We start from the raw sequence: 12275 nt of genomic DNA, 5'->3' as shown, positions 1-12275 counted from the left end.
TCTCTCTCTCTCTCTTCCTCTCTTTCCCCCCTCTCTCTCTCGATCTCTCTCTCTCTCTGTCTCTCTCTCTCTCTCTCTCTCTCCCTTTCTCTCTCTCTCTCTCTCTCCCTCTCTCTCTCTCTCTCTCTCTCTCTCTCTCTCCCTCTCTCTCTCTCTCTCCCTCCCTCTCTCTCTCAGGTGCCTGATGCAATTCGTAAGTGTCAGAAAGCGGGCATCTGCGTAAGGATGGTCACAGGTTTGTAATGTGTCACACTATGACTTACAGATTTACTACCGCACATCATAGCACGTGGAAAAGACTAGTCACACGAGGACTTACGAACACAGTCAGTGCTTATTAGAGACAGGCTACTTTTTATTTGAGCCAGGTGCCTATTTCCTTAAACATCACGTGGAAAAGACTACTGCACGGTTTACTGTGACCAGTATGACCAGTATAAACACAATAACATGTTGAAAAGACAAAACATCATAACAAATCCCTTTGCAGATCAGACTTGAAACACTAGGCTGTCTATCATACACCTCTGCCTCCCTGCTTCAGCAACATGGAGAGAGCTAGCATTGAGGTTTTTTCTTTTTGTTGGCGCCATGGCTAGCAACAATGACAGAATGAAACAACAATATTTTAATGCGCATGATTATGGTAATATCAGAGCTGTGTCCATGGTAACCTCGTAAACAATGCTTTTAGACCGGGTGTTTATTTGAAACAGGACGAACGGGTGTTTATTTGAAACAGGACGATGACTGGCTATTGAAACAGGCCTGGCTATTAAAACAGGCCTGGCTATTGAAACAGGCCTGGCTATTGAAACAGGCCTGGCTATTGAAACAGGCCTGGCTATGAAAACAGGCCTGGCTATTAAAACAGGCCTGGCTATTAAAACAGGCCTGAATATTTAAACAGGCTTGGCTATTGAAACAGGCCTGGCTATTGAAACAGGCCTGGCTATTAAAACAGGCCTGGCTATTGAAACAGGCCTGGCTATTAAAACAGGCCTTGCTATTAAAACAGGCCTGGCTATTAAAACAGGCCTTGCTATTAAAACAGGCCTGGCTATTAAGACAGGCCTTGCTATTAAAACAGGCCAGGCTATTAAAACAGGCCTGGCTATTCAAATAGGCCTCGCTATTAAAAAAGGCATGTATTTGTTTTGCTTAATGACTGAAAGGGTTAACATAGATGTCTGTTAGGACCGTGTGCAGCTGGCATCACCCACAGCAGCTAAATGTTATGACCATGTTATAACCACCAGGAGACAACGTCAAAACAGCCAAGGCCATAGCAGCTAAATGTTATGACCATGTTATAACCACCAGGAGACAACATCAACACAGCCAGGGCCATAGCAGCTAAATGTTATGACCATGTTATAACCACCAGGAGACAACATCAACACAGCCAGGGCCATAGCAGCTAAATGTTATGACCATGTTATAACCACCAGGAGACAACATCAACACAGTCAGGGCCACAGCAGCTAAATGTTATGACCATGTTATAACCACCAGTAGACAACATCAACACAGCCAAGGCCATAGCAGCTAAATGTTATGACCATGTTATAACCACCAGGAGACAACATCAACACAGTCAGGGCCACAGCAGCTAAATGTTATGACCATGTTATAACCACCAGGAGACAACATCAACACAGCCAGGGCCATAGCAGCTAAATGTGGCATCATCCATCCTGGAGAAGACTTCCTGTGTATCGACGGCAAGGAGTTCAACCGGCGAATTAGAAACGAGAAAGGAGAGGTGTGTATGTGGTTAGGGGCAGGTGTGTGCATGTCTCTGTGTCCTAACTCCTCCCCCTGTGTGTTTGATTGACAGGTAGAGCAGGAGCGGATCGACAAGGTCTGGCCGAAACTACGAGTCCTCGCTCGCTCCTCCCCCACCGACAAACATACACTAGTCAAAGGTGAGTCACACACACACACACACACACACACACACACACACACACACACACACACACACACACACACACACACACACACCAGTGCCGTTCAAGACGAGGAAGGACCATATGTTTTTAGTTAGCATGGCCTTATTCCTATTACGGCATATTGGATGACTGTCATTCATATTCCATTCACTCGATGTAACATCCATAGGTTGGGCCCTTACGTGAGGATCAAAGTGGCCCTTTACCCCATCATGAGGTTGTTAAATCCTAGCCTACAAATTACCATTTATACGGGAGATGCATAGGTTGAGAGACAAAATGGACTAATCAAGTTGTTAGACAGTATCACTGTTTCCATTAACTAGTCCAGTGTCCTTGTAGGCAATATCAATATCAAGTATCAATAGTCTACTAGGGGGTGTTTCCATGTAATTATCTGGTGTCAATAGTCTACTAGGGGGTGTTTCCATGTAATTATCTGGTGCCAATAGTCTACTAGGGGGTGTTTCCATGTAATTATCTGGTATCAATAGTCTACTAGGGGGTGTTTCCATGTAATTATCTGGTATCAATAGTCTACTAGGGGTTGTTTCCATGTAATTATCTGGTATCAATAGTCTACTAGGGTTGTTTCCATGTAATTATCTGGTATCAATAGTCTACTAGGGGTGTTTCCATGTAATTATCTGGTATCAATAGTCTACTAGGGGTGTTTCCATGTAATTATCTGGTATCAATAGTCTACTAGGGGGTGTTTCCATGTAATTATCTGGTATCAATAGTCTACTAGGGGGTGTTTCCATGTAATTATCTGGTATCAATAGTCTACTAGGGGTGTTTCCATGTAATTATCTGGTATCAATAGTCTACTAGGGGTGTTTCCATGTAATTATCTGGTGTCAATAGTCTACTAGGGGGTGTTTCCATGTAATTATCTGGTATCAATAGTCTACTAGGGGGTGTTTCCATGTAATTATCTGGTATCAATAGTCTACTAGGGGGTGTTTCCATGTAATTATCTGGTGTCAATAGTCTACTAGGGGGTGTTTCCATGTAATTATCTGGTATCAATAGTCTACTAGGGGGTGTTTCCATGTAATTATCTGGTATCAATAGTCTACTAGGGGTGTTTCCATGTAATTATCTGGTATCAATAGTCTACTAGGGGTGTTTCCATGTAATTATCTGGTATCAATATAAACCGGTGGACATAATTTCCTCACACCAATTTGTTTTTATAAATGTAGTGGTTGAAGTGTTTTCCTCACCCATTTAGACAAGTTGTGCATTAATATATTGCTTACAGCCTGTGTGCCCTCACACCTACCTGTTTCATGTCTCAGGTAGCCTGAGAAAGTCAGCATTGATAGAATGCAGTAATTGACTAATATTTGCCATATTCTAATATTTCTCATGTGTCAACGTAACACCACGGTCTGTGGTCGCCATGGTGAAACGTACACTCCTGTAGGTGTGATATAATTGGATGGTGAAACTTACACTCCTGTAGATGTGATATAATTGGATGGTGAAACTTACACTCCTGTAGATGTGATATAATTGGATGGTGAAACGTACACTCCTGTAGGTGTGATATAATTGGATGGTGAAACTTACACTCCTGTAGATGTGATATAATTGGATGGTGAAACGTACACTCCTGTAGGTGTGATATAATTGGATGGTGAAACTTGCACTCCTGTAGATGTGATATAATTGGATGGTGAAACTTACACTCCTGTAGATGTGATATAATTGGATGGTGAAACGTACACTCCTGTAGGTGTGATATAATTGGATGGTGAAACGTACACTCCTGTAGGTGTGATATAATTGGATGGTGAAACTTACACTCCTGTAGATGTGATATAATTGGATGGTGAAACTTACACTCCTGTAGATGTGATATAATTGGATGGTGAAACTTGCACTCCTGTAGATGTGATATAATTGGATGGTGAAACTTACACTCCTGTAGGTGTGATATAATTGGATGGTGAAACTTACACTCCTGTAGATGTGATATAATTGGATGGTGAAACTTGCCAGCCAACCAGAAAAACAAGGTGAAGCAATTCAGGCATTGTTGGAAGTCAGGGCAATCATAATTGTTTGAACTGTAGAAATAATGATTTGCAAGTAGAAGGAATTTACAATTAAATGTGGAGTGGAATATATAGTTATGTGATGACAGTATTTGACATTCCTAATTTATTCTAAAAACATCATCATTTGTTGTAATGAAGTTAGATTTTTTTTTAAATCTAACGGATAATGTTGTTGTCCATCTTTAGAACATGTTTACCAACAGATCATTACTGTATATCAATGTGTGTTCAGGCATCATGGACAGCACTGTGTTGGAGCTGAGGCAGGTTGTCGCGGTAACCGGAGACGGGACAAACGACGGGCCGGCACTGAAGAAGGCCGACGTGGGCTTTGCCATGGTAACGCCCTGCTCAAAGTATTATGGGTTGTCAGTGCTAAGACACTGTAATATTATGAATGGAAAACACTAGCTTGTATTAAAGATGCATTTATTGGCACTTTACAATGTGCAATGGAGCAGAATGATCTGTTTGCTCTTTTTAAAACTGGTTGAATGGCTGTTTTCACCCTGTTGGCACCAACAATTTACTACAGATTAGATTCATTACACAGTGAACAAGTTATCTTGCCTCCAACCAAAATCATTTGAATTTTGAATAATTTTGTCCAGACCATTTTTTACTTTGAAATGAAAAATGTCAGGGTTGATAAATGTTTTGGGGTTCTGTCCAGTTGTAAATCAAACAGATATACTTGTGAAGTTCTTTCAATTTTAGAAGAAATAGTGACTTGTGCAAAGAGGCCAATATATTTGACCTCACCTGTACTTAAGCTCTTTAAACTCTCTCTCAATTCAATTCAATTCAATTCAAGGGGCTTTATTGGCATGGGTAACATGTGTTAACATTGCCAAAGCAAGTAAGGTAGATAATGTATAAAGTGAAATAAACAATACAAATTAACAGTAGACATCTCTCTCTCTCTCTCTCTCTCTCTGTTAACATTGCAAAAGCAAGAGAAGTATATAATAAAAAAAAGTGAAATAAACAATACAATTTGAACAGTAAATATTATACTCACAAAAGATCCCAAAGAATAAAGACATTACAAATGTCATATTATGTCTATATACAGTGTTGTAACGATGTGCAAATGGTTAAAGTACAAAAGGGAAACTAAATAAACATAAATATGGGTTGTATTTACAGTGGTGTTTGTTCTTCACTGGTTGCCCTTTTCTCGTGGCAACAGGTCACAAAACAGATCACAAATCTTACTGCTGTGATGGCACACTGTGGTATTTCACCCAATAGATATGGGAGTTTATCGAAACTTTGTTTTCGAAATCTTTGTTGGTTTGTGTAATCTGAGGGAAATATGTGTCTCTAATATGGTCATACATGTCTCTGTCCCCCTCTCTCTCTTTGGTTTTGTCTCTCCCTTGTTCTTCATATTTCTCTCTGTTTATCCCTATCAATAACTCTTCTCTCTCCAGGATATAGAAGGTATTAAACAATAGATCCAAGATGGCGTAGCAGTCAGACGTCTTTGTCTTGTCTCGTCCGATGTATATATTTTTATATATTTTTCTTCGCAAACTTTTTCATATTTTTCCTAAACCTTGAAAATACTCTCCTGCAACCCGCCTCACCCAATATGGCGTGGATCTTTTTTATTCTTTTAAAGTATTTCTATTTCCCTCCGAACTGGAATCCCTCAACTGAAGCTACCATATCAGTCAGCTAACCACTGCTAGCAGTCATCAGCTAGCCTTTAGCTCGGAAAGCTCTCGCCAGTTCGTAAAACACGTTTCAAACCAGAGCATACCGGACCTATACTGCCGGTACGGTGCACGGAACCCCGCCGATCCTTCACGACTGGAAAACCGACATAATCTGCCCGAGGATTCCAACAGGCCCCTCAGGTGCGACGTCCCCTGAAGGCCCATTCAGCTAACCACAGCCTGCTAGCTATCTATGGCATATTGGACTGTTAGCTGATCCACCGGCCAGTTTCTTGGAACACTATTGGACCCCTCTGCTACTTGGAACCCTATTTATTCCACGACTGGTCTATCAACGTCACCGCACGAGGAGGCAAAAACAGACTTTCCCGCATCGCAACGTCCCTCTAAGGCCTTTCTGCTTTCTTGCTAGCCCCGGCCTGCTAACTGCTAGCTTGCTAGCCCCGGCCTGCTAACTGCTAGCTTGCTAGCCCCGGCCTGCTAACTGCTAGTTTGCTAGACCCGGCCTGCTAACTGCTAGCTTGCTAGCCCCGGCCTGCTAACTGCTAGCTTGTTAGCCCCGGCCAGCTAACTGCTAGCTTGTTAGCCCCGGCCTGCTAACTGTCTGAATCGCCATGTCCCCAGTCAGCCCAACCACTCACTGGACCCATATGTTCACTTGGCTACGCATGCCTCTCTCTAATATCAATATGCCTCGTCCATTACTGTCCTGGTTAGTGATTACTGTCTTATTTCACTGTAGAGCCTCTAGTCCTGCTCAATATGCCTTAACCAACCATGTTGTTCCACCTCCTAAATATGTGATGACATCACCTGGTTCATCTCTCTCATCATTACTGAGTGCCCAGGTTTACCTCCATTGTACTCCCATCCTACCTTACCTTTGTCTGTACATTATGCCATGAAACCATGCTATTGTTCCCAGCAACCTGCTCCTTTTACTCTCTGTTCCGAACATGCTAGACGGCCAGTTCGTATAGCATTTAGCCGTACCCTTATCCTACTCCTCCTCTGTTCCTCTGGTGATGTGGAGGTTAATCCAGGTCCTACAGTGCCAAGCTCCACTCCCACTCCCCAGGTGCTCTCATTTGTTGACTTCTGTAACAGTAAAAGCCTTGGTTTTATGCATGTTAACATTAGAAGCCTACTCCCTAAGTTTTATTTACTCACTGCTTTAGCACACTCTGCCAACCCGGATGTCTTAGCCGTGTCTGAATCCTGGCTTAGGAAGACCACCAAAAACCCTGAAATCTCCATCCCTAACTATAACATTTTTCGCCAAGATAGAACTGCCAAAGGGGGCAGTGTTGCAATCTACTGCAGAGATAGCCTGCAGAGTTCTGTCTTACTATCCAGGTCTGTACCAAAACAATTCGAGCTTCTACTTCAAAAATTCACCTTTCCAGAAACAAGTCTCTCACTGTTGCAGCTTGCTATAGACCACCTTCAGCCCCCAGCTGTGCCCTGGACACCATATGTGAATTGATTTCCCCCATCTATCTACTGAGCTTGTGCTGCTAGGTGACCTAAACTGGGACATGCTTAATGGCCATCCTACAATCTAAGGTTGATGCCCTCAATCTCACACAAATTATCAATGAACCTACCAGGTACATCCCCCAAATCCGTAAACATGGGCACCCTCATAGATATCATCCTACCTAAACTCGCCCTTCAAATACACCTCTGCTGTTTTCAACCAAGATCTCAGTGATCACTGCCTCATTGCCTGCATCCGTAATGGGTCTGCGGTCAAAAGACAACCCCTCATCACTGTCAAACACTCCCTTAAACACATCAGCGAGTAGGCCTTTCTAATCGACCTGGCCCGGGAATCCTGGAATGACATTGACTTCATCCCGTCAGCAGAGGATGCCTGGTTATTATGTAAAAGTGCCTTCCTCGCCATCTTAAATATGAGTGCTCCATTGAAGTAATTTAGAACTAGGAATAGATATAGTCCTTGGTTCACTCCAGACCTGTCTGCTCTTGACCAGCACAAAAACATCCTGTGGCGTTCTGCATTGGCATCGAATAGCCACCGCGATATGCACTTTTCAGGGAAGTTTAGGGACCAATATACACAGGCAGTTAGGAAAGCTAAGGCTAGCTTTTTCAAACAGAAATTTGCTTCCTGTAGAACAAACTCAAAAAAGTTCTGGGACACTGTAAAGTCCATTGAGAATAAGAGCACCTCCTCCCAGCTGATCACTGCACTGTGGCTAGGATACACTGTCACCACTGATAAATCCACAATAATTGATCATTTCAATAATCATTTTTCTACGGCTGGCAATGATTTCCACGGCTGGCAATGATTTCCACCTGGCTACCCTACCCCGGTCAACAGCCCTGCACTCCCCACAGCAACTCGCCCAATCCTCCCCCATTTCTCCTTCTCCCAAATCCGTTCAGCTGATGTTCTGAAAGAGCTGCAAAATCTGGACCCTCAAATCAGCCAGGCTAGACAATCTGGACCGTCTCTTTTTAAAATGATCTGCCGAAATTGTTGCAACCCCTATTACTAGCCTGTTCAATCTCTCTTTCGTATTGTCTGAGATTCCCATAGATTGGAAAGCTGCCGCAGTCATCTCCCTCTTCAAAGGGGGACACTCTAGACCCAAACTGCTACAGACCTATATCTATTCTACCCTGCCTTTCTAAGGTCTTTGAAAGCAAAGTTAAAAATCAGATCACCGACCATTTTGATTCTCACCGTACCTTCTCTATGCAATCCGGTTTCCGAGCTGGTCATGGGTGCATCTTAGCCACGCTCAAGGTCCTAAACGATATCATTACCGGCATCGATAAGAGACATTACTGTGCGGCCATATTCATTGTGACTCTCAATCACAACATTCTTATTGGCAGACTCGACAGCCTTGATGTCTCAAATGATTGCCTCGCTTGGTTCACCAACTACTTCTCTGATAGAGTTCAATATGTCAAATCGGAGGGCCTGTTGTCCGGACCTCTGGCAGTCTCTATGGGGGTGCCACAGGGTTCAATTCTCGGGCCGACTATCTTCTCTGTATACATCGCTCTCACTGCTGGTGATTCGTTGATCCACCTCTACGCAGACGACACCATTCTGCATACCTCTAGCCTTTCTTTGGACACTGTGTTAACTGACCTCCAGATGAGCTTCAATGCCATTCAACTCTATTTCCAACTGCTCTTAAATGCAAGTAAAACTAAATGCATGCTCTTGAACCGATCGCTGCCCGCACCTTTCCGCCTATCCAGCATCAATACTCTGGACGGTTCTGAATATGTGGATAACTACAAATACCTAGGGGTCTGGCTAGACTGTAAACTCTCCTTCCAGACTCACATTAAACATCTCCAATCCAAAATTAAATCTAGAATCTGGTTCCTATTTTGCAACAAAGCATCCTTCACTCATGCTGCCAAACATACCCTCGTAAAACTGACCATCCTACCGATCCTCGACTTCGGCGATGTCATTTACAAAATAGCCTCCAACACTGTACTCAACAAATTGGATACAGTCTATAACAGTGCCATCTGTTTTGTCACCAAAGCCCCATATACTACCCACCATTGCAGCCTGTATGCTCTCGTTGACTGGCCCTTGCTTCATACTCGTCGCCAAACCCACTGTCTCCAGGTCATCTACAAGTCTCTGCTAGGTAAAGCTCCGCCTTATCTCAGCTCACTGGTCACCATAGCAGCACCCATCCGTAGCACGCGCTCCAGCAGGTATATTTCACTGGTCACCCCCAAAGCCAATTCTTCCTTTGGCCGCCTCTCCTTCCAGTTCTCTGCTGCCAATGACTGGAACAAACTGCAAAAATCTCTGAAGCTGGAGACTCATATCTCCCTCACTAGCTTTAAGCACCAGCTGTCAGACCAGCTCACAGACCACTGCACCTGTACATAGCTCATCTGTAAATTTCCCATCCAACTACCTCATCCCCATACTGTATTTATTTATTTATTTATCTTGCTTCTTTGCACCCCAGTATCTCTACTTGCACATTCATATTCTGCACATCTACCATTCCAGTGTTTATTTGCTATATTGTAATTACTTTGCCACCATGGCCTATTTATTGCCTTACCTCCCTTATCCTACCTCATTTGTACATGCTGTATATAGATTTTTCTACTGTATTATTGATTGTATGTTTGTTTATTCCATGTGTAACTGTGTTGTTGTTTGTGTCGAACTGCTTTGCTTTATTATTGGCCAGGTCGCAGTTGCAAATGAGAACTTGCTCTCAACTAGCCTACCTGGTTAAATAAAGGTGAAATAAATTAAATTCCCTCTCCAGGGTATAGCCGGTATGAAACCATTCCTCTTCTCTCTGCAGGGTTCAGCCGGTATTAAACCATTCCTCTTCTCTCTGCAGGGTTCAGCCGGTATTAAACCATTCCTCTTTCTCTGCAGGGTTCAGCCAGTATTAAACCATTCCTCTTTCTCTGCAGGGTTCAGCCGGTATTAAACCATTCCTCTTTCTCTGCAGGGTTCAGCCGGTATTAAACCATTCCTCTTTCTCTGCAGGGTTCAGCCGGTATTAAACCATTCCTCTCTCTCTGCAGGGTTCAGCCGGTATTAAACCATACCTCTTCTCTCTGCAGGGTTCAGCCGGTATTAAACCATTCCTCTTCTCTCTGCAGGGTTCAGCCAGTATTAAACCATACCTCTCTCTCTGCAGGGTTCAGCCGGTATTAAACCATTCCTCTCTCTCTGCAGGGTTCAGCCGGTATTAAACCATTCCTCTCTCTCTGCAGGGTTCAGCCGGTATTAAACCATTCCTCTTCTCTCTGCAGGGTTCAGCCAGTATTAAACCATACCTCTCTCTCTGCAGGGTTCAGCCGGTATTAAACCATTCCTCTCTCTCTGCAGGGTTCAGCCGGTATTAAACCATTCCTCTTTCTCTGCAGGGTTCAGCCAGTATTAAACCATTCCTCTCTCTCTGCAGGGTTCAGCCAGTATTAAACCATTCCTCTTCTCTCTGCAGGGTTCAGCCGGTATTAAACCATTCCTCTTCTCTCTGCAGTGTTCAGCCAGTATTAAACCATTCCTATTCTCTCTGCAGGGTTCAGCCAGTATTAAACCATTCCTCTTCTCTCTGCAGGGTTCAGCCGGTATTAAACCATACCTCTCTCTCTGCAGGGTTCAGCCGGTATTAAACCATTCCTCTTCTCTCTGCAGGGTTCAGCCGGTATTAAACCATTCCTCTTCTATCTGCAGGGTTCAGCCGGTATTAAACCATACCTCTTCTCTCTGCAGGGTTCAGCCGGTATTAAACCATACCTCTTCTCTCTGCAGGGTTCAGCCGGTATTAAACCATTCCTCTTCTCTCTGCAGGGTTCAGCCGGTATTAAACCATTCCTCTTCTCTCTGCAGGGTTCAGCCGGTATTAAACCATTCCTCTTCTCTCTGCAGGGTTCAGCCGGTATTAAACCATACCTCTCTCTGCAGGGTTCAGCCAGTATTAAACCATTCCTCTCTCTCTGCAGGGTTCAGCCGGTATTAAACCATACCTCTCTCTGCAGGGTTCAGCCAGTATTAAACCATTCCTCTTCTCTCTGCAGGGTTCAGCCGGTATTAAACCATTCCTCTTTCTCTGCAGGGTTCAGCCGGTATTAAACCATTCCTCTTTCTCTGCAGGGTTCAGCCGGTATTAAACCATTCCTCTTTCTCTGCAGGGTTCAGCCGGTATTGAACCATTCCTCTTCTCTCTGCAGGGTTCAGCCGGTATTAAACCATTCCTCTTTCTCTGCAGGGTTCAGCCGGTATTAAACCATTCCTCTTTCTCTGCAGGGTTCAGCCGGTATTAAACCATTCCTCTCTCTCTGCAGGGTTCAGCCGGTATTAAACCATTCCTCTCCTCTCTGCAGGGTTCAGCCAGTATTAAACCATTCCTCTTCTCTCTGCAGGGTTCAGCCGGTATTAAACCATTCCTCTTCTCTCTGCAGTGTTCAGCCAGTATTAAACCATTCCTATTCTCTCTGCAGGGTTCAGCCGGTATTAAACCATTCCTCTTTCTCTGCAGGGTTCAGCCGGTATTAAACCATTCCTCTTTCTCTGCAGGGTTCAGCCAGTATTAAACCATTCCTCTTCTCTCTGCAGGGTTCAGCCGGTATTAAACCATACCTCTCTCTCTGCAGGGTTCAGCCGGTATTAAACCATTCCTCTCCTCTCTGCAGGGTTCAGCCGGTATTAAACCATACCTCTTCTCTCTACAGGGTTCAGCCGGTATTAAACCATACCTCTCTCTCTGCAGGGTTCAGCCGGTATTAAACCATTCCTCTCTCTCTGCAGGGTTCAGCCGGTATTAAACCATTCCTCTCCTCTCTGCAGGGTTCAGCCAGTATTAAACCATTCCTCTTCTCTCTGCAGGGATCAGCCAGTATTAAACCATTCCTCTTCTCTCTGCAGGGTTCAGCCGGTATTGAACCATTCCTCTTCTCTCTGCAGGGTTCAGCCAGTATTAAACCATTCCTCTTTCTCTGCAGGGTTCAGCCGGTATTAAACCATACCTCTTTCTCTGCAGGGTTCAGCCGGTATTAAACCATTCCTCTTTCTCTGCAGG

At 43.9% G+C, this 12275-nt stretch overlaps 1 pseudogene; it reads left to right on the top strand.

Moving 5' to 3' along the window:
- LOC135527669 (plasma membrane calcium-transporting ATPase 3-like) overlaps positions 1-12275 on the top strand; it is a 151624-nt pseudogene that overhangs the window by 104229 nt on the left and 35120 nt on the right.

This window comes from Oncorhynchus masou, chromosome 33 (assembly GCF_036934945.1).
Source record: "Oncorhynchus masou masou isolate Uvic2021 chromosome 33, UVic_Omas_1.1, whole genome shotgun sequence".
Classification (NCBI taxonomy): Eukaryota; Metazoa; Chordata; class Actinopteri; order Salmoniformes; family Salmonidae; genus Oncorhynchus; species Oncorhynchus masou.
The sequence above is the reverse complement of the archived record's forward strand: the minus strand, read 5'-3'. Positions and strand labels throughout refer to the sequence as shown.